This window comes from Mytilus trossulus, chromosome 4, assembly GCF_036588685.1.
Source record: "Mytilus trossulus isolate FHL-02 chromosome 4, PNRI_Mtr1.1.1.hap1, whole genome shotgun sequence".
NCBI lineage: Eukaryota > Metazoa > Mollusca > Bivalvia > Mytilida > Mytilidae > Mytilus > Mytilus trossulus.
Genome location: NC_086376.1, coordinates 71,872,598 through 71,897,110, shown reverse-complemented (window position 1 = coordinate 71,897,110; position 24,513 = coordinate 71,872,598). Strand labels below are relative to the sequence as shown.

The 24,513-nt window shown below is 31.8% G+C and overlaps 2 long non-coding RNA genes across 2 annotated transcripts; both read right to left on the bottom strand.

Annotated features, from left to right (window-relative positions):
- Positions 1-940: 940 nt before the first annotated feature.
- LOC134714155 (uncharacterized) lies at positions 941-12,891 on the bottom strand. Its single transcript, XR_010106503.1, has 5 exons — positions 12,821-12,891; positions 10,032-10,103; positions 9,282-9,353; positions 8,106-8,180; positions 941-1,003 (listed from the first exon to the last, which is right to left on the bottom strand). It is a non-coding gene; the product is annotated as an uncharacterized LOC134714155 (long non-coding RNA).
- Positions 12,892-14,236: 1,345 nt separating this feature from the next.
- LOC134714154 (uncharacterized) lies at positions 14,237-24,468 on the bottom strand. The gene is made up of 3 exons (XR_010106502.1): positions 24,388-24,468; positions 16,528-16,599; positions 14,237-14,306 (listed from the first exon to the last, which is right to left on the bottom strand). It is a non-coding gene; the product is annotated as an uncharacterized LOC134714154 (long non-coding RNA).
- Between the last annotated feature and the right edge of the window lie 45 nt (positions 24,469-24,513).

The following is a 24,513-nucleotide window of genomic DNA, read 5'->3' as shown; positions in this document are numbered from 1 at the left end:
TCATAGGTTTTCAACATAGCGGTAAAATACCACACATGGAGGCTGGCTTCAGCTTTTTCGGACTTTTGCTCCTTATTGCTAATCTTTTGCTATGATGATAATACTTTTCTGAGAAATCCACTAATAAATATACATTTATCAGTTTACTTTGAAGTTATTTTGAAGCAGTAACAACAAATTAATCTCTAAAAGATGCGTACATTCTATTTTTGAGTGAGAACTTATAAAATTCTTCATGGAGTCACTATACTTTATATATATTTCAATCACTCATTTAATATCACATTATTTTTATAAATCACCGAACGTTACCTTTAATATTGATTTACTGTGCTAAAAGTTTAAAATTCCTTTTTTAGCAAACAATTATCTAGTTAAGATGAATAGAATCAGAGACTTAAGGCGATATTTTTATTTTTGTTTGTTTCCTGATATAATCGTTCATAATTGATAACTTGCTGTCAATGGGCCGTCTGAACAATCATGAACTTGAAAGACGAAAACCGTAACCATTTTGAAAAACGCTACACCTTTATTGTATATAATTCCAAACTATTTACATGAATGTTGTTTGTAAGATGTTAGTTCTTGCTTTGATACGATGAACTAATGACCAATATTTTGCCGTCCACTGGCTGAGTTAGATCAGGCAAACGTTTATACGTTATGCCAACGTAACATTAGATGTCTAATTGCATTTGGTCGCCGACGATTCTCAACTCATAAAACTTAGATCTTCAGATAAGTAACGATGTTTAAGAGACAAATGGACTGACACTTTACAGCTGCTTAACCATTAGTACACGTGATGATCTTATGGTGCTTTGATTTGTGTAATCGTAAAAAGATATAATGTTTATAAACGCTTATTCCAATTTTGTAGTTCTTTGTTTGAAATTATTTCATTTTACCTAAGACAAGATTTACTTACAATGTGAGAGTTCCAGTTAAGTTGTAGAATGCATATTTTTCTAATGTTTTTACGCGACATTGTCCAAGCTCACTGTAAAAAAAAAGAAGAATTCCAAAGCGGGTGATTTAAATACTAGAAGTCCAATGTAAATGCTATCAATATCCAAGAAATGTTATATAAACATTCAGTGATGGTATTCGTTACCCCTATTTCATGTATATATAGTTTTTTAAATATTTTTTTCATACCACATCTTCTTATTTCTATAATGACAAGGATGTGAGTATTTACAGTTCAGCACGAGGCCATCAACTATCTGTAATACCTATACCGTATGGGCAAAAGTAAACATCGCCGGTATGAAAAAATATAAAAAGATTTTAGTAAAAAGTAATGGCATGATGTATATCTCACCAATGATCGACACCTTAGGACAGTCACTGAATTTGTGGAATTTGTAGAATTTGGCAAATTAACATATTTTTGTCGGCTTACCATCGCTGTTGCTAACACGATAGAGTGGTTAAATACATCACACTAGAACAAACATTAGAAACATGTCAAGACTCATTATAGAGGTACATAAAAAGTAAAAAGATACAAACTTCAGAAACATCGATCAAAAAGTACTCGTAGTAACTAATAAATACCAAGAAGACAACCTTCAGCTAAAAATCATTTTTTTTGGCCTGTACAATGTTAAATTATTAATACCAACAGGATGTTTATGTTAATTAATGGATAACTCAACATTTCTTTTTCTGTATTGAAGAGTTGAAGTGTAATAAATGTTAGGACCGATAAATATCTTATTCAACGAGTACACTGCTATATTGATAGCGCATGAAACAAACAATATTATTGATTATGTCGCATAAATGTTTCATCCTTTGATGAACGTTTTACAAAATGAGTTTTGAATGATTCCTCCTGTTTACAGATTATAAAGGAAAATCATCAAAGTGAATTGTTCACTGAAATGCTTCGACCATTAACCAGTTCATCATTAAAAAAGATCTTGATTGCTGTCTGGTGAACAAAATACAAAATAATAATTTAGATATAAGATAAATTCAATTGTGTTGGTGTCTACGTGAGTGCATGATGATATCATCATTCAGAGGTGATAAAGAATGAAGGAATGTATATTTTATTAAACTTTGTTTTAAGCTACTTATAATTTTATAGTACATATATCGAATCCCGGCGAGGGAAGAACCAAAAATTTGCGAAAGCAAATTTACAGATCTAACATTGTTGGGTTGATGTTTAGACGAGTTGTATATACATTATGTACACAGCCATGTATCACCATCATTGATGGCGATCCGATGGATACATCTGTTGTAGGGTTGTCACTGACTCAGACGTACTTATGAATATAATTATTTTCTGTGACTGTATCTTACATTAATTTGTAGGATCCTTTACTATAGATAATTTAGCTGATCTGTAACAATAACATCTTCATGCCTTATATATCATGTACTGTAGTACGCCGCTAGATTAAAACTGACGTGGAAAGGTAACACATGCCCACCGAAAGCTCTTTTTTTAAGAGCCCAGGTGGTCGTGTGGTCTAGCGGGACGGCTGCAGTGCAGGCAATTTGGTGTCACGATATCACAGTAGCATGGGTTCGAATCCCGGCGAGGGAAGAACCAAAAATTTGCGAAAGCAAATTAACAGATCTAACATTGTTGGGTTGATGTTTAGACGAGTTGTATATACATTATGTAGACAGCCATGTATCACCATCATTGATGGTGATCCGATGGATACATCTGTTGTAGGGTTGTCACTGACTCAGACGTACTTATGAATATAATTATTTTCTGTGACTGTATCTTACATTAATTTGTAGGATCCTTTACTATAGATAATTTAGCTGATCTGTAACAATAACATCTTCATGCCTTATATATCATGTACTGTAGTACGCCGCTAGATTAAAACTGACGTGGAAAGGTAACACATGCCCACCGAGGCTTTTTTTTGAGAGCCCATGTGGTCGTGTGGTCTAGCGGGACGGATGCAGTGCAGGCGATTTGGTGTCACGATATCACAGTAGCATGGGTTCGAATCCCGGCGAGGGAAGAACCAAAAATTTGCGAAAGCAAATTTACAGATCTAACATTGTTGGGTTGATGTTTAGACGAGTTGTATATACATTATGTAAACAGCCATGAATCACCATCATTGATGGCGATCCGATGGATACATCTGTTGTAGGGTTGTCACTGACTCAGACGTACTTATGAATATAATTATTTTCTGTGACTGTATCTTACATTAATTTGTAGGATCCTTTACTATAGATAAATCTGTAACAATAACATCTTCATGCCTTATATATCATGTACTGTAGTACGCCGCTAGATTAAAACTGACGTGGAAAGGTAACACATGCCCACCGAAGCTCTTTTTTTGAGAGCCCAGGTGGTCGTGTGGTCTAGCGGGACGGCTGCAGTGCAGGCGATTTGGGGTCACGATATCACAGTAGCATGGGTTCGAATCCCGGCGAGGGAAGAACCAAAAATTTGCGAAAGCAAATTTACAGATCTAACATTATTGGGTTGATGTTTAGACGAGTTGTATATACATTATGTAAACAGCCATGTATCACCATCATTGATGGCGATCCGATGGATACATCTGTTGTAGGGTTGTCACTGACTCAGACGTACTTATGAATATAATTATTTTCTGTGACTGTATCTTACATTAAGTTGTAGGATCCTTTACTTTAGATAATTTAGCTGATCTGTAACAATAACGTCTTCATGCCTTATATATCATGTACTATAGTACGCCGCTAGATTAAAACTGACGTGGAAAGGTAACACATGCCCACCGAAAGCTCTTTTTTTGAGAGCCCAGGTGGTCGTGTGGTCTAGCGGGCAGGCGATTTGGTGTCACGATATCACAGTAGCATGGGTTCGAATCACGGCGAGGGAAGAACCAAAAATTTGCGAAAGCAAATTTACAGATCTAACATTGTTGGGTTGATGTTTAGACGAGTTGTATATATATAAATATATATACATAAGTACGTCTGAGTTAGTGACAACCCTACAACAGATGTATCCATCGGATCGCCATCAATGATGGTGATACATGACTGTGTACATAATGTATAAACAACTCGTCTAAACATCAACCCAACAATGTTAGATCTGTAAATTTGCTAGCATATATATATATTCTTATATTGGTACCAGTTGATTATCGAATTTATCATATCGAAAGAGCTAGATTATTGAATTTAAAGTCACAGTCACAACAAAGATTTTTAAATTGCTGATTTAATTATTTCGTTTGCATAAATGTGATAATCACTGGGTTACTTTGCACGAACATGTTTCTCTAATGGAAATCAAATAAAAAAATTTTTTGGTAAACAAAATACTCTTTGAGTGCATTCCACAATTCACAAGGTTGTCAATTTCATTTACACATTCATGGTGATTTGAATCATTCGGTGAGCGGATAAAAATTTCCAAAAAGTTGTGCCAAATACGGCTAAGGTAATCTATGCCTGGGATAAGAAAAGCCTTAGTTTTTCAAAATATTCGAAAGTTTGTAAACAGGAAATTTTAAAAAGATGACCACTTTGATGACTTTCATGTCAACACCGAAATGTTGACTACTGGGCTGGTGATACCCTCGGGTACGAAACGTTCACCAGCAGTGACATCGACCCAGTGGTGTAAATAGTTATCAAAGGTACCAGGATTATAATTTAGTACGCCAGACGCGCGTTTCGTCTTCATAAGACTCATCAGTGACGCTCATATCAAAATATTTCCAAAGCCAAACAAGTTAAAAGTTGAAGAGAATTGAGGGTAAAATTTCCAAAAAGTTGTTTGTCTGTTTGTCCTTTTCACTTTTAGCCATGGCGTTGTCAGTTTATTTTCAATTTATTGTATCTTTTGTGTCAAATATGGTTATGACCTGTAAACTTATTCAATAATCTTCTGAGACCACCAACGACCACACGTTGGTTAAATATATTTATTCAACGGATCCGGAAAGAGTAAAATTGCCACACAGTTAAAGAAATACATAGTATTGCGATATGAATGAAGAACATTTCTAAAATAAACTGGTTTGTAAAAAAAAGCCCCATTAAAGATTCATGAGCCTTATTTGTGGTTGAATTATAGACAACTGTAATTTAATCTGTTGATGGGGACAACAATTATATTCAGGTCTTGTTTAAAAGGTTAAAAGTGTGAACAAAATTAGTGTATAATCACTCAATCATTAACCGTTGTTGCATGCCAGTACAGAACTCCTGGTCTTGTTTTTCAAAATGCAACAAAGGACTTCCTTGGGGTGTTTATAAGACCTCCGAATGAATTGCTACAGGGCTGGTGATACTTTTCAGTTAACTTACAAAGATGTTGATCAGGTGATAGTTATAACATGAACGGTACAAATATTCCTGTGTCAGATACGTATTGCGACAACTCATATGATGTGTCATCAGTGATGCTCGAACCTACAATATTTGAAACGCCAAAACTTGAAAAAAACGTTGAGGAACCGACTATACCTAAACAAAAGTACTTATTAGTAGATATAGACAAATCTGGATAAGGATTCAAAGCTTTGCATGCGGGATAATTATTCTTTAGTTAGAATAATTTAAAAAGTTTCCTAATATCAAATTTCAATCAAGTAATCTGTGCATTGTGACAAATGACGCCTCTTCAATAATGATTGAGGCAAAAAATCTAAAAGTCCAAACCGTAAACATAGATTACTGAGGTGATAAACACATAGGACAGACACGGATAAGTAATTAGTGCTTTGCACGGATTTTAAAATATCATATCAGCATCGTAAAAGTATCAGTATTTGCATGCCACTTCCTAAGAAGGAGCTACCGGGTAGGAATCATATCCTGGAAAAACTGAAAGTCATCTAACATAAGTATCGACTAGTGGTAGTATCCCAAAAAAACGATACCAATTGTTCTGCAGAATGCGCCTTCGCATATTAATGTTTCTCGTAAAAACAAAATGCAACCCTTAAAGACAGCAGATTTAAGAAAACTTATGAAAAATAGAATGGTGCATCGAAAAATAATAAGAAATCTGGAGATGAATGAGATCTTGGAGATAAAAGATATGCTACTTCATCAAATGAAACGAAGTGCAAAACACAGAAAATAAGAAAGGCTTTATGGACATTCATTTCAGAAGACAGTGTAACAAAAAAGTAGAGAATAGGTCAGCATATACCACAATTACTGTTAGACTAGAATAGCAAGATTACTACACAAGATTTATCAGACAAAAACCACATCTAAAACAAAACAAGATCTTAATGAAACACATACCCAGACTATGTCTGGTCTATATAATTATTTATCAAAGGTACCAGGATTATAAATCAGTACGCCAGATAAGACAGCAAATGACACCGGACTGCCTCGTCATTTAATTTTTCAAGGGATGACACAAGTTTATCCTTAGTCTACTTAATTCACAAGATACGTCACTATGAAATGACAGGGAATTAAAAAAAATGAATCAATAATTTAATTTTGGTTCCTGTACGTGTTTTTTATAAACTATTTACTTTGTATAAAAACAATAGATATGTCATTTGGCAAATATTATATTTTTTCCAAAAAGGCAGAACTCATCCAACTCCTATCAGTTTTTTTTAATATTATCTTTGTGGTGTTCATAATCATTCGAATATAATTCTCGTTCTAAAATAAGTTAATAGTAACCTTTACAAATTTTATATACATTCCATGTAAGTATATCAGTCCTCTTTTTACAATTCGTTCTATTAAGGTGTTACACCCCTAAATCGGGTCCGATCAGAAGGCAAATACCAGAAAGTAGTACATATCTAGCACAAACTAATTCCTAAGCATGAGTGCCACTTACAAAATATGTAGAATATCTAGATATTTTGGATGTCAAATGAAAGCTGAATTACTGATTATCATTGTATAACACCCTTTGACTTTTAATTTTGAATATTGAAAAAATATTGAATATGCCTTTACAAGTATGTTGGTTTTTTTTAAATACTAGACACCCTAAAGTTTTGCTTGTCATACAATGATTGCCACTTTATTTGAAATGAAAACAAAAAGAGCTGTACATGCCAGAAATTGAGGGATTTAACATAAATGCAATGGGGTCATGAATTAGTGGTGTACTACCTTAAAGGTGATTAATTTAACATTTTAATTAGAGTTCGAATTTTGTTTTTAAAATTTAATGATAACTAAATGTGTTATCCCTTTAAAGTTTAAACACTCATGGTCCTTCATCGAGCCCATGGTTTTATTTCGGAATTGCAAAAGGTGTTGTTTTCTCAGAATATTAATGAAGTTTAAAATTAAACATATAGTTGTGTACTAATTTTAATTTGGAAGATATGATGTATTCATTTAGTTGTTAATAAATACATTGCAGACGCATTTAGTAACTGTTTATGTCGCCATTTTTAACTCATTAAATCTAAGTAAAATATTGACAATCAATCAAAAGACAGCATTGTCCAATATATATATATGTCCATACTATCCCTTAATGAGTCAAAAGTAAAAGAAAATCATGACTTTTCGTTCATACAATATTGTTTCAATAAGATATGCATTAAACATATACATCAAATATGACTCTGAATAACCTCACAAAATCTAATTACTATCAGTCTATCAAATTTCATATATTTGAATATTTTTATATTCAAATGTTTAGACATTGTCGCAGGGAAAAATGTTAAAAATGTTTACGCAACCACCAAAATAATTTTACTCAGATCTTGAAATTTATTCTTTTGTCTTTTATCTTTGCAATGTGAATATTTGAAACCTGTTCGTTTTACTTCTTACAAAATTAGAAATAAGATTCACATTTGACTTAGTATTCAAAAGTAAAATCACAAAAATACTGAACTCAGAGGAAAATCAATTTGGAAAGTCCATAATCACATGGCAAAATCAAAAAACAAAACGCATCAAAAACGAATGGACAAGAACTGTCATATTCCTGACTTGGTACAGGCATTTTCAAATGTAGAAAATGGTGGATTAAACCTGGTTCTATAGCGCTAACCCTCTCACTTTAATAACAGTCTCATCAAATTCCGTTACATTTACATGATGCGTTAAATAAACAGTCACAATCAATAAAATAGATCCAAATCTGTTATACTTACATTAAGCCCATATCTGGTAGATCACGAAACGAATAAGCAACCAACTTTTTTAAAGCACTTATGTTGTTCATATACCTGAATCAAAAACAAACTATTACGTTTAACATTTTTCTTAGAGGTGCAATTTTCAGAGTTCCAATGGTGTAAAACAAATCTATAGTAATAAGATAACAGAGTGATTGCAAAAAAGTAAACAAACCCCAAATTGAGAAAAATATGATATTTTCAATATCTTCTATATAAAAAATCCTAATTAATTTCTTAGTAACATTTATTAAAAGTTACTTCAATTAGGCAAAAATCTGTCAAGTAACATTTACAAGGTTTGATTTTTGTATAAAACTAATTTTTGCCGTGTACCCTAATTACCAACAAAACAACAACATAGATTTGATATTTAGACATAGATTAAGAGCATACAAAAATTATTTATGAACTTGGTTATTACTTTTCTTACAATCCATATCAAGTCTATACAAAAAAAATCACAGTTTAATCATATGCATTCTTACCTGGACCATAAATTTAATAACTCAAAAACTTCATCATGTACACCATAGCCACAGATAGACTATGTGAGGCATTGCTGTGGTTGTTTTATAAACAGTTTCTTTTGGTTAATGCCAGTATAGGGAGTAAAGTTTGTAGAACAATTGTTAGTGTTTTAAAAAGGTACATGTTGGTCCCTATCTGACAAAATGAGATAATTAAAATAAGAGACCACAAAAAACAATCCAAACGATTGCAACTTTCAATCACAGTATACGATTGCAACTTTCAATCACAGTATACGATTGCAACTTTCAATCACAGTATAAAGTAAAATCACAAAAATACTGAACTCAGAGGAAAATCAATTTGGAAAGTCCATAATCACATGGCAAAATCAAAAAACAAAACGCATCAAAAACGAATGGACAAGAACTGTCATATTCCTGACTTGGTACAGGCATTTTCAAATGTAGAAAATGTAGTATACGATTGCAACTTTCAATCACAGTATACGAGTTTTAAGAGCACCAAATAAGATGATGAGATTTTCATTGCTCTTTCAATAATTATAAATCAGAATCTTTGTCATAATCTGTCATGAGAAATTTACTAAAAAGAAAATTTAAACATAGCAGAAGTTTTAATTTGTTATCGAGTTTGTGATCTTTATTAAGGGATACTCACAGACTGTTTACTCTTTTCAATCCAGCAAATGTATTTGGAGTTATTGCTGTGATAGAATTATGGTTCAACCGTCTATCAAACAGAGAAAAACAAACTACTGATACATCTAATTATCATTATGAAAAATTACATACATTGATAAATGTAAAACAATGATATTAATGCTGCATTTTGATTACTTTTCTGTATTGTTTTGAATTGATAGTGTTTTAATCTTATTTTCTTATCTTATATATTTGTGCGCCGATAACACAAAATTTGGGGTTCAAATCCAACTGACCTTACATAGTTGGACCAAATATGAGATGGAGAACGTCTGTCGTAAAGTTTCCACATGCTTATACATTATAAGTTAAATTTGACATAGCGACAACTTTAGTTACATTTTTACCATTTACGACGTGCCTAAAATTTCTGAAAGCTGAAACACATTCAGTGAATAGATAACAACTGTAATATTACTCACTTGGTACAGGCATTATCTTATGTAGAAATTGGTGTACTAAACAACGTTTTATAGCTAGCTAAACCTATTATAAGTAAAATAATCGCATTACACTCCATTACATTGCTAACAATGTGTTAGCGAAACACACATACTGATAACAACTGTCATGATCCTGACAAAACGCACGTCTTTTGGAAAGAACTTTGAAAAGTATCTAGTTTTATTCAATCTAAACCTTAAAAATTGGCAAAGAAAGAGTGTTTTTTTTCGAAGAAAATTTAAATGTATACATGTATACTTACAACATCTCTAATTTGTCCTGGTTAATAAACGCATAATCTTCAATTTTCGAAATAGCATTTGACTCTAGTTTACTGAAAGATACAAAAATTCATTCTTAATTCCCCGTCACGCTAGACCATGATCGCACTACCGCGATCTAGAGTAAATTCAGATCGTGGTGAGGTCGTGTAATGAGGGGCATGCACATGTAATTTTTCGTTGTTTTCACAAGGCTACTACGCCCTCGTTAACCGTCTACAAAGATCTCCCTACGATGATACCAAGTTCTCATCACACTCTTATTCTGAGACCTCTCTTCGATTAATACGATCTTACTAGGCACAACAGGTTCTCACTACGTCCATACCACAATCTATTTGATTGCAAAACAATCTTACAACGTTTATACGCCGAATATAGCACGCTCTTACCACGATCATATCACATTCATACCGAGATTTTACTACCATCTTCGCAATAACATCAGCATCGTGTTCCATATAGAATATAAATATGTCATTCCTTCCATTCCTTATCATTAGAAATACGAGGATTTCTTGGAAAAAACACAGTCATTCCAACAACGTACTAACATAATCAGGTCGTAAGAAAAGCGTGATTAACGCGTCGTGAAAATGTTAGAATCGTAATATGGGTTTGAACAACGTGGTATAAATGTGGTATATTCGTAGTAGGAGCGTGGTTAGTCGCGGAAGGTTATAGTAAAAGTGAGGTTGTAAAAATGACGCAGCGGCTGCAGCTCTCACGACGCTTCTGCTACGACTGATTTTGCAACGAGCCATTTTCCGAACCAAAGTTTTCAATGTTATCATCATTATGTATGATGATGATTAACTATTCTGCAATAATGATCCAGAATGTGATAAATCTTCTTCTAGTGATGATCAATTAACAAACTATTACAGAATACAAGAATATACGGATCTTGTTAAAGAAAAGTAAAACACCAAAAAAAAACTGAACTCCGAGGAATAACGGAGGATCTCTAATCAAATGGCATAATCCAAAGCACCAAACAAATGGATAACAACTGTCATATTCCTGACTTGGTACAGGCGTTCTCTTATGAAGAAAATGGGTTTCAGCAAATGCTTTTCAATTATAAAATTTAGCAAAGGGACAAGTGTATGTACATCATTGGACACGTATAAAAGTAAAATCCCCCAAATTGTCATGAAATACTGCCATGTGAAAATGTTGTGCTTGAGAGTGCTTTCATATTAATCAAGACAATACAATCAAAGTCCTAAATAACTATTTAAAAGCATCAGTGATCTTTCGCTATGAAGATTGCAAACAGCACACACATATTTTGTTGTTATTCATGAATTTGACGACCTAATGTCCTCATTGCAAGGAATGTTGACTCCTTCATATATGCTCAGGGTTATATACTACGTTTTTTCACTATTTGTTTTAAATTGACTGAAACATCCAGTTTTCATAACAATCTTGCATAATTCGTATTCTCGTTTTCTTGCGTTGATAAACAATGTATCAAGAAACAGACCATACAAAAAATAGTGTTAAAACGGCAGTAACATCCTGATTGTCCTTGAACACAAATTGAAATATTGAATGTTTGGACATTCGACTTAGTCATGTTTGCATGCTTCGACTATTGATAAGATTCTCGATATAAGCAGTATAATAATGTCTTGATACTTGATTCAAAATAAATACAACTTTACATAATATCAAATTATATTGTTATATTGGCAAGTATTTAATGATTATTATCGTAATTTTGTTTTTCGTTCGAGAGTTATGTTGTAAAATTGTTTTTTTTGATGGATATGTATTTTAATCTAATGAAGTAAACAGGTTAAACACACATTCCCTTATAATTGAAATTTCGTCGCAGATAGACATTAATGAAGACAAAGTTTATTTATGACAACAACCTAAAATGAACCATTAAACAATATAAATAAAGAAATGTGGTATGATTGCTAATGAGATAACTCTCAATCCAAGGCATAATGTATAAAAGTGTTATTAATTAAATATCAAAGGAAGACCATCAACACCGAGCCCGAAAAATGGCAAGTGTAAAAAAATGTAAACAGACAAAGCAACGTGCTGATCTATTTGAAAAATAAATGTTCTTGTGTATTTGAACAGAACATCTTATGTTTTATAAAACTGCAAGACTTTAAAAAATCACAGAGTTCGAAATAATTTCTTTATTCTATTATTCTTAAAGATGGAAACCAGAGATAAGAAAAGGAATGCAGGATACATCAGACCATAGACAAAGAGCATGGCCAATCACACATACCAAAATGGGTTGCTTAAAATGTAAAAAAAGAAAAACCACCACAAATGGACATCATTTTTAAATCACATTATTCATAAACACTTCTATGAGTCTGGTGTATTTCCACAAAGTATCAAGGAAGATCTTGAGAAACGAAGAGCATGACTTTAATAAGGAGAGAGTATATATTAGAATACGAATGGTTTTCATATGCCTTTTAATAAAATCAAAAGTGTTAATCCATGTGTTTACTAAAAACAAAGTTATTTCAAAACCACTATTATATTATATTATTATGATTTTTTTTCAGAAATAGTTTTGTTCACAGTTTTTTCATATGTCGAGAAAGCAATGTTATCAATGTTATTTCTATATATAGAAATTTACAAGTGGAATGTGTGTTTATGGCCTATAAGCAAAACAGTGTGGTAAAACCAAAACATTACTACAAAAAGAATGGTCAAATGTGTTGATAAGATTGTTTGTATGATGACCACTTTTTGGTGTGAACAAGGTTAGTTTACATACAGCGTTTGAAGATTCGTCAAATTCGAAAAAATTCTTGCACTAAGATGTTGTAACTTGTTAGACCGCAAGTTCCTACAACACAGAAACTTAAATTAACTATATTGTTCATAAAAATATTTTGGTCATACAAATGTATCTATAACAGCTGAATCGAAGTTTGTGAAATCAGTATTTTAGAAGTGCTATATTATAAATGACACAAAATCAGTACACTCACACAAAAACACAAAACAAAAAAAGCAATCAAACAACACTTTTATTTCTATTCTGCATCACAAAGTCAGAGTGATACCCTCAACATGGAAACTAAAAGTATCAGTTTGGCCTTTCTCATTTCTTCCGTAAACTTTTCGTGGATTCCATATGTTTCTGTCCTATTTGAAAAACCCATCAGGCTTAACGCAATTTTATATATTATAGGTGCATTTTCTTTAAACTCTAGGAATTTTTTTAAATGTCTGTAAGATTAAGGCATTTATGTTATTGACTAACTGTTACGTAAAACAAATATGAACCTGCAATTGACAACTTCTTTAAAAGATTTATCACCTTCTTACGGAACGAAAAGTTTCAGACTGGATTTGTAATAACATAAGCAACACGACGGGTGCCACATGTAGAGCAGAATTTACATTCCCTTCCGGAGCAACTGAGATCAACCCCAGTTTTAGGTGAGGTTCGTGTTGCTGAGTCTTTAGTTTTCTATGTTGTTTCTTCTGTAATATTATGTGTACAGTTGTTGCACAAAAGTGACATCCCTGTCAAAAACTGTCCTATCATTTCAACTAAAACAAATATTTTTCAAACGAATATTTCCAAGTAACTACATGAATGAATTACATCAAATAAACACCATAAGATGTAGAAATGTTTAAAGTTTAATTGTTTATTTGGCAAATCCTTAATTCATGCGCTCATTTTAATTTTTTGACGAGATGAACACAAAAAAAATATTTCTTGAAAAGTTTGCTATGTATTGTAACCAAATTAAAATCATAAATATTTGTATTTGTGTTTTACCCATCAGATAATGAAAACGAACTTCACATCAATATTGCCAAATAAACAATAAAACATTTCTATAGATTATGATATCTTTTTTTATACAAAAATCGCTCACACAGTTACTTGGAATATCAATTTATGTTGAAATGATAAGACATGTGTTGTCCTTTGAGTGTATTTTTTTTTAACCATAGCATTATCAGTTTTTTTCAATCTATGAGTTTGACTGTTAATCTGGTATCTGTCGTACCTCTTTTTTTGAATTTTTTTTTAGTCATTTTTCTTAAATCATCAAAACGAATACATTGAATACTCGAGAAGGTCAAACAATAAATAAAAGACAACATTAGCAACTGCATATGAATAAAAGAGGTGTAAATTTGAAATATTTTGTGAATGATAAACTTACAGTGTTATAAGATTCCGTAATTGACCAAATGCTGTGTCTTCAATCGTTGATATATCGTTACTTCCTAAGTCCCTGTTGTTCATCATGCATGTTATAGAAAAATCCCCAAAAAAACAAGAACATTTTAAATTTCTATACTTAAGAAAAAGATATACATATGTGTCTGTAGTTTTCTTTGTTGCTGTTTTTTGTTTTGTACGTTGTTTTTCTTATCGTCATAATTCGTTTCTTTGTCCTATGGCATATGAAATTGAATGCTCATTTTGGTATCTTTAGACTCTTTAATTAGAATCATGTAAGATTAAATATAAAGTTTTAAATCACACGAAATGTTTCATCAGCTTGTCATTCCAGTGAAAGCTGTCAAAAGAAAAGTATGAAAATATCAGGATTATTTTCATTATGTTGCAATGAGGTAAATGTGAGCGTACGTAAAATTAATTTCACCAGTCCGCATTTCGTTTTTGTACATAGCGATTCTATCTGGGCAATGTTTGGTCCATTGTTGTTTGTTACAGTTTCATGACTTTGTTATGAGGTGGTTGATTTAGACTACTGTACATCGTTGGTTGCGTTTCGTTTTAATTGTAACATATTAATGTAAATAGACCATTCAAATTAAGTTATAATTGAATTATAACACCATTTAATACTGTATTCACTTTGTCACTGATTATCAAGTCTACAGATAACACGTATAAACGAATGGTAATCGTACAAACATTCAATGGAAGTTATCGGAACTGCCAAAAATTGTGTATTTCATATTTTTATTGACGGAGTAGAATCTTTTACTAAAATAATGACAGCAAGATTTACAAAAATTATTGCACAGAAGAAAAAAACTGCCAGAACACACGTCTTTATAAAATAAATACATTAATTAAAAGAATTTATTCAGAAACTCGATGTGATCGGGTTCAAGCAGTTTCATCTCAATCTCTGTAGAAACAGTGTCTACTTAAGTTAAAATATTCTCCATAAGCAAACAAAAATAAATTTATCAACAAGATGACAGGATAACAAAACACTTGAAGATAGAAATTATCTTATCAAACAAGAGATCACTTAAAAAGTGTAAAGACTATAAAATACATGACTCAATCCATTGATTGTGTCATATTTGAATAACGAAAACAAATATACTATATGGAGGGGATGATCATGAAATTGATGATACCGAACTGAAAATGAAAATAAAAAACTTGTTTGGGTGTCAACATGAATTTGTATCTTTTATCTTGCAGGGAGTAAAATAGAACATCAATTCATACGTCAGTCTTACCTTCTGTACAGGACAAGGGCATAAAATGTGTTTACTTAAGTTTTATAAGACGTTTTGTCAGTATAGGTATTTGTAAAGGTAACATGTAAAAGTCTCTATATTTTATTCATTTAAAGTCATTCGAATAAATGTTCAGATAAAATAGGAATCAATTCAACAAGTTTTAAGATAATTAAATAATAGACTTGCAGTTGTTGTGATAAGAATATATGCATTATGCATATAGTAATCTATCTCTAAACTCAAGAGATAATAAATATCAATAATATGATTGAATGTTAACTTTTCCGTTCAATTTTTTTAGAACTGTCCTTAATTTACCAGAGAAATAGAATGCTTGAAGCTATAGATCAAATATATAGGACTCCGGCTTTTATGAGTACGCTAAAAATGAAATATTCCTTTCTCACTTTGAAACGCGAAATGTATCGCTTTTCTTTACAATTTGAACAAAAACAAGTTTGTGAGAAAAATTTGCTGAAATTAATAACGAGCATAAAAGTTAGAATGATTGAAAAACAGATATGATCTGTATGTTTTATCTCATAGAGATGACAAAATTTAAGAATGTGACCAGTAAGGCTTTCATCAGGGAGCAAAAACTCTCATCTCGCTTCAAGTTTTAGACAACTCTGACCACCGTATTGTTGTTATACATTTTCTTTGAAAAAGAACTTAGAATTGCAAGCGGCATAATATTATGAACTATTCGATAAAGTTCATTATAACATGCCGCTGCAATTCTAAGTTTTTAAAAAAAACACCTGTTATCATCCCTTATATATAATATTTATTAAATGAAGGTTTTCAAGAGTTGGTACATTAATCGGAGTTAGAGAGTAAACAAATGAGGATAGACATAGGAGGATGTGGTGTGAGTGCCAATGAGACAACTCTCCATCCAAATAACAAATATGTGTATAAATTGCCACCACAAGTTCTCAAAACTTTTTTTTATCAATTATATATATATTAGCATTACTGGGGGTATTGTTGAAATATACTCACAGTTGTAATAAATTCATATTGTACAGAAAAACATTTCCTTGCACGTAGAGTAGCTTACAATGCGACAATATCCTTTATAAAAAATAAAAGATCATCAAACATTTCTCATTATTGTTAATATTGCACACAATGTATATTATGTCTTTCTTCTTGTATCATATATAATGCTTCAAAAATATATTCAAAAGGTATTTCATTTACGATTAAAACTGTTATAGAGATAAAGGGATGTGTTGTTTCATATTATAGATTTTGTTCAAATCAAACTATTTATTAGACAACTTTGAAAATTTTGAAATCTTTTCTTATCGTACATCTTCAAATTTTCTGAAAGAACATTCATTAGGTTACGGTTTGTCCAATAATATGGATGGCCAAAAAAAGAAACGTTTGAGAGTGTGAGGACAACATCTTGTTGAACAGAAACCAATACATATCTTAATTTAAACGAAAGATTATGTATTCATACCGGATGAGATATTGACATATGACATGACATATTCGCCACTTGAAGTAAAGCAATAAACAATCAATCAATGAATTAATAAGAAGATGTCATATTTTGACAACCTAGAAGATGTCATATTTTGACAACCTAGATAATGTCATTTCTGAAAGAGGTTTTCCTGTTTGGAATGAGATATTTTCACCCTCACTTTCTTACACGAATCTTTATTTAATAGTAAAAAACAGTTATTGACATTTGTTTATATTTTTGTTGATTATAAATACTATCATACCAGGGATAACTGACACATGTAATAGGTTACGTTGATACGGTTTTTTTCTTGTGCAATTGATAAATTATCAATTTCTTTGACTTTTGTATCTAATCGATTCTTATGTTTGTTTCTTACACTTACTCGATCTTACTCTTATCCAATGTTCATATGTAGGTTTCAGAACTAGTGTATAGTGATTACAATTTTACAATGAACATTGCATCAATCAAGTTTTTATATTTAAGGTCATTTTTGCGTATTTTGCTGGGTTTTTTTCATAACATACAGTATAAAGTGACTTTTTTCGTATTCATTTTTAACCGGTATGTTTGAATATAGTTTATTACAATGTTGGAAGTTTCCTTTTAAAAGAAAAATCTAGGAATAAGAAGAAGTATATGTTAAGCTTTTTTTCAAGAATAAATTTATGATTAATAATAACCTGAATTTATTTATTTGTTTGTTTTATATTGATTAAGATTATAACAAAATGTTGACAGCTGAACCCTTATTTATGACATTTTAACCTATTATGTCTATTTGTTTTGTTCACACATCGTTGTCAATATAATGGTATTTTAAGCAACTGTTGTACATGTGAGAGGTTCAGCTAGCTTTAAATTCAGGTTCAATCCACCATTTTCTTTATCTTTTTATCGTTCTATTTAAATAACCTCCATAATAACATGTTATAAAGTGACCAATAGTGTTTCTTTATAACATTACTCATATAATCTCATTTCGATCTAATACTTCATAATTGAAATACAAAATCTCTACTTTTTATTTATAAGAATTCGTTGATCGTCAGACAAGTAAAGACAAAAGTTTGTTGAGAATTGTTTAATCAATTTTTAAAATAATAATCAAGAATGTGCAATGCATTGGTTCGTTTGAAAAAGATTTTGTTTACTTTCTTAACCACACGGAGAATCATTGGTTTATCGTTTCTAACTACAACTCTTTGAAATTATGCTTAAAATAACTTTAATACTTTAATATAGTACAGAACTTTACTTATTTTTTTTATTATTCTTAATATAGCAGTACAATTCATTTGTTTTAAACACAGTGTAGATACTATTCTGTACGCTATCCGGAAGTCGAGATTTTCGAAGCGAGAACTTTTTGGATCACATTTTAAATTTGTTGGATATGCTATATTAAACGGTAAAATGTTCATCTGCACATTGCTTAATGATTAATTCAGCTGACATCTATATTCACAAATGGTTTAAAATTAAATCTAGCACATTCATTATTCGTATCTTTGCCTTAATCAAGAGATTTTTAAGTGCATCACTAAGAAAAATCAGTCGGTGAACCTAAAAACAATCTTTAAAGTTGTGGTAAAAGATTCAGCCAGATATTTGTAGCCAGAAATAAGAAAATTACACTTGTTTGAATTTCTCACTGTACGATCAGTCTCGCTTGTATATTTTGAAACTGTATGATCAGTCTTTATTTCACTGTATTCTAGTGGTGATTTCAAAGTTAATTACGATACATTAGAAGATGGCATTTTTCTAAATAACACAAATATATTTTGATAAATTCTCATCCTGAAAACTTATCAAACATGTTTTAGCTTGATAGCGTGTACTTGACTTACTACATTAAGTATAAGGATGTTTGAATGTTGCTGAAATAAGAGAAAGTTTTTTTTGTTTATATAAAATTCAAAAATGTCCTCCGTTATACTTAAAATTGTATTTTTATTTAATTGTTATATAAAAATGCATGTATTTACAAACAATCGAGGCCGTACTGTAGCCTATAATTGATCACAGTTCTTTCACTTTATTTTGGATGTAGATCTGTCTCTTTCACACTCAATTGTACACCACTTTGTAAAGCGGTGGTTTATAGTGATAATGAAGTCCGTCTTTCCGTTCGTCCATTGGACCGGTACAACATGTTTCGCCGGTTTGGTAAGGGCATCTCCTCATAAACCACTTAATTTACATTGGGGTTTTCAAACATTTACAAAAAGAGAGGAGGTCCAATCCAGGAGAAAAGTCATTAACAAATATAGGTCACCGTATGGCCTTCAACACATGATAAGCAAAGCCAATACCACAAAGTCAGCTATAAAAGGCCCCGAAATGACAATGTAAAACAATTCAAACGAGAAAATTAACGGTCTTATTTATATAAAAAAAACGGAATGTATTTCGAATTTTATTAAAAATCTTTTATGGGTTTTCAAGATACGGTCTTAAACATTGCATTATATGGGGGCACCAATCAGGTATTTCAAACTTGACCTCAAAAACCAATTGTTAAACTTTTGTAAAATTGCTCCATTTTTTATCAATTATGGACCTTCTATTTCGAATTTTTGGTAAAAATGTTTTTGATTTTTTTATATCTAAAATACGGACTTTAGCCTTTTTAAGTTATATTGGGCGAACCTATTTTATATCCTACACTTCCTTCAGACACTTGTCATAACTTAATGCATCTTTTTTTTCAGATTCCTTATCATTCAATTCAATTGTGAACCTCTTATTTTGATTTTTTCGAAAATTCACCAGCTTTCTATTTCCACGATAAGGACTTTTCCACTACCTTATTGGGTGGTACCCGTATACTATACGCAAATTTCAAAACTTACCATATATTAATAAAACTTCCTCTTATTCGTAATTAAATGATGCCCCTGTGCACCTATAATTTAGGTTTTTTTGGTGGTTTATTTTTTTCCAAAACATGGACTATAGAAGTGGCGGGGTATACTTTCGTTAATTCTTTCCTCAAAACCGAAAGTTTTTAAACAAAGCTTTCTCTATTTATTTTTTGTCATTTTAAAAGAGACAGGCTTGATGTATGTTATCACCAATTTGTCAACAGCAGTCGGTGTAAATAGTCTTTAGAAATGTAATCGTTAAACAGATAACTGCAACGACACAAAGGTCCACAAGCGCATCATGTATTGCTTTTTAGGCATTTGATTTTAAGTAAGACTGACGGGGAAAAAATATAATTATTTTGCCGTCTACAAAAATCATCAGAAATATATTTGTAATTGTCTGATGAAAGAATTTACACGTTATAGTTCCATGGACACAATCATAATATCACTTAGACACGTATATACCTTCAAATTGCCGGTTTTTTTTCCTTCAAAATCACGACTGGTCATACAGACAAAAAATCTGAAATCGCTTCTAGAATACAGTCAGTTTTAGACTGATCGTACAGTTATTTATTTTGGGATCCTCAAGGAAAGCATATTTTTTATTTGAAGTACGAACATTCTACTTAAATACGGTAAGAATATTGAAACAGTATATATTTAACTGTAAACTGATGTAAATATTTGCAATAAAAGATTAGTTACTTTGTACTACGAGAGCAAAATTGTCAATCGAATTCACCTTTTTCTATGAAGTTGACGTGATGCACACGTATATTTCATATTCTACTGCATGTTTTTGTTACAGTTACTCATATGTATGATGCTATACATACTTTTAAGATGTGCAAAGCACTTAATAGATATAGGAGTAAAAAAATGATGAAAAAAGCACCAAAACAAAACCGTTCTGTTAGCCAGTTTGAAATCCTCGTTTCGAAAATCGCGACTTCCGGATCGCGTACAGAATCGTATCTACACTGTGTTAAAGCTAATACTAGTTAAATGGTTAGATGGTTAAACAATAGACAAGTAAAAGGTATTTGATAAACTCATAAGTCATATCTTTGCTTCCAAGTTTATCAGCACTATGAACTGATGATACACGCTATTGTCTATTTTCATTTAAACGTTACCAAGTTATATTTCATGGAACTATTTTATCAAATTAATCAAATGTAATCTAGGAATATTAGACGATTTCATTATAAGTTTTTCTGAAATCGATTAAATTACGATTACATATAATCGTAAATATTGTCGATTACAGGCTTCTGTCTATTACAATTAAATTACAATCGATTCCGATTACAGACTCAATAATTTCATTCATGTTAAAAAATATTGTAGAACAGATAGAAATAATTTACAATTCAGGAGGTAGGAATATTTTACAATAACATAGGTAGGAATATTTTACAATAACATAGGTAGGAATATTTTTACAATAACATAGGTAGGAATATTTTACAATAACATAGGTAGGAATATTTTTACAATAACATAGGTAGGAATATTTTACAATAACATAGGTAGGAATATTTTACAATCGAAAAGGTAGGAAACAAGTTAAGGCCGATTTTGTGATAACAGTGGGATATCAGAGGCACATTCAGACTAATAAATAGAAATAACCCTTACAATGTTGTGCCTAAAATAGAAAAAGACAAACAGACAAACATTAGTATACAAAACAAAACAAAGAAAAAAAAACCTACGCAACACGAACACCACCTCAATCTTGGGGGATTTCAGATGCTCAGGAAGGATGAGCAGGTCCTGCTACAAAAGAGGAACAATCAAACTCGTAGATCGAAAAAAAAATTGACTGGCTAAAATGAATAATTGTACAACAGACACAACATAGAAAACTAAAGACTAAGCAATACGAATCCCACTAAACACTGGGGGTGATCTCGGGTGCTCCGGAAGGATAAGAAGATCCTGTTCCACATGTGGCACCCGTCGTGTTGCTTATGTGATTACAAATTTGGTTAAATAGTCTAATTCTAATTCGGTAGGTTACATTCATGAAAAGAGAAGTGTTTTGTAGTTACGAGATAAGGAGCATTTCTGATATGATCTGTAAAACGGTTATACCGTAACTGTCAATCAACTCATGACGGCGTACGAAGGGATGATTTCAACTTCACCATTTGGAACTCTTGGTTTAATAGATTCCTTGTGAGCAGCAATCCTCAAATAAATCATGATAGGAAATGCATCCCCGGGAATATCGTATCAATTGGGAGATATATTCTCCGTATGCAAGCGCTGCTGGAATGTTGCTACATGGAAATGGAAAGTTCACAATTAGGAAACTAAAATCATCTCTTTTGTCGTAATGTTTTGTTTTTCAGCCGACCCACATTATCAATTTTTAAACGTAAGTGAAGATATGAGGCAGACTTAACTGCATCTGTAGTATCCTTTATCTCAAGTTCGATGGGATAAATTCGTTCAACATTATACTAGTCACCAAATGTTGTATTATTTGACGAAAGAATACATCTATAAAGCAGAACATAAAGTTAGAGGATATTGCTTATATTTCTTCCTTAGATGTTCCCGTATGAAGTCAGCCTCATAATAATAAGGAAACTAGTCGGCAAGAAGAAAGGCACACTCGGTTCCCATTGAAATTCCGACAGTCTGTTAAAAACACGTCCTCCAAACGTAACAAATATGATGTCAATCGAGAAATCAAGCATCTTGATAATTTCAGTTTCAGACTGGTACTATTTACACCACTGGGTCGATGCCACTGCTGGTGGACGTTTCGTCCCCGAGGGTATCACCAACCCAGTAGTCAGCACTTCGGTGTTGACATGAATATCAATTATATGGTCATTTTTATAAATTTTCTGTTTACAAAACTTTGAATTTTTCGAAAAACTAAGGATTTTCTTACCCCAGGAGTAGATTACCTTAGCCGTATTTGGCACAACTTTTTGGAATTTTGGATCCTCACTGCTCTTCAACTTTGTATTTATTTGGCTTTTTAACTATTTTGATCTGAGCGTCACTGATGAGTCTTATGTAGACGAAACGCGCGTCTGGCGTATAAAATTATAATCCTGGTACTTTTGATAACTATTTACACCACTGGGTCGATGCCACTGCTGGTGGACGTTTCGTCCCCGAGAGTATCACCAACCCAGTAGTCAGCACTTCGGTGTTGACATGAATATCAATTATATGGTCATTTTTATAAATTTTCTGTTTACAAAACTTTGAATTTTTCGAAAAACTAAGGATTTTCTTACCCCAGGAGTAGATTACCTTAGCCGTATTTAGCACAACTTTTTGGAATTTTGGATCCTCACTGCTCTTCAATTTTGTATTTATTTGGCTTTTTAACTATTTTGATCTGAGCGTCACTGATGAGTCTTATGTAGACGAAACGCGCGTCTGGCGTATAAAATTATAATCCTGGTACTTTTGATAACTAATCAGACACTTTTTGTTCGAATCGGAAAGATTCTTTACAAAGTAGGATTCATTCCTCCCAAAGACTAGGTACTTGTATCTACGTTCGCCATTCTTTTAAATGAAAGAAATTAATACCAACTCTTTCAATTGGACTTTTAGTTGGGAATGAGGAATACTTGTGTAAAGTGTAGAAAAGTCAAAGATTTAATATTATTGACTTGTATTTGAGATGAAAGAGAGTTAGATTGTATGCATCTAGTCCTGACGATCTTTATATTTTTTTAGTCAACATCTGATTCACGCCCACTCTAGAAAAGGCAGTTTCACAATAACTTTGGTGCCCGGTAAAAAGTCAAAACCAGAAAACAATGTTATGTTTGACTGTAACTATGGAAAGTCAAGAAAGAGTTGCAAATTTGAGACACAGACCATATTACGTAGATTGTTCTCTTACGAACAGTATCTCGTTTGTTTTAAATAATATATGTTATGTACGAGCTACTCAAACTTTCTGATCCTTTTGTTTTATTCTAAAACTATGCTTTGTTTTCTACATTTATTTGCTAAATGGGTTTTAATTCTTTGTAAGTATCTGCCATTTCTTTTCTTTTGAATTCAGTGTGTTTGGTTAACTTGACTGTTATTTCTGATTAACCATGTACACTTAAGACAATTCGAACTTTTTTTTAAACTATACTATATTTATGAAGACCGTATGGCGACCTACAGTTGGTATTTTGTATGTCAATGTGGTCAATTGAGAAAATTGTCTCATTGGTAATCATACCACATCTTCTTTCTTATATTTATTATCTTTGTTGAAAAATGAAAACTAAATGAATTCACTTACTTTTGTTTGACAATTACCATTGGAAAGCAATAGTTCCTCTAGTGTATGCATTACATTTTCCGGTGAATATAATCTGCATAATTGGTACATTTATCACATTAATGTCTATTTTTTCTTTAAACAACTCATTGTATGAAATAAGTTTAACCGAAAATTTTAGATTTGGAGCAAAACTTAAAAGGCATATTAATCTTTGATAAAACATGATTAGCACTTACAGAGTCTGCAAGCTGACAAGGTCTTCAAAAGCATTGTTTGATATTACAAAAATGTCATTATAGTACAAGTCCCTGTAATATAGAAAATCATATATAGAAAAAAAAGTCCATTTAACCAGGTTTGAT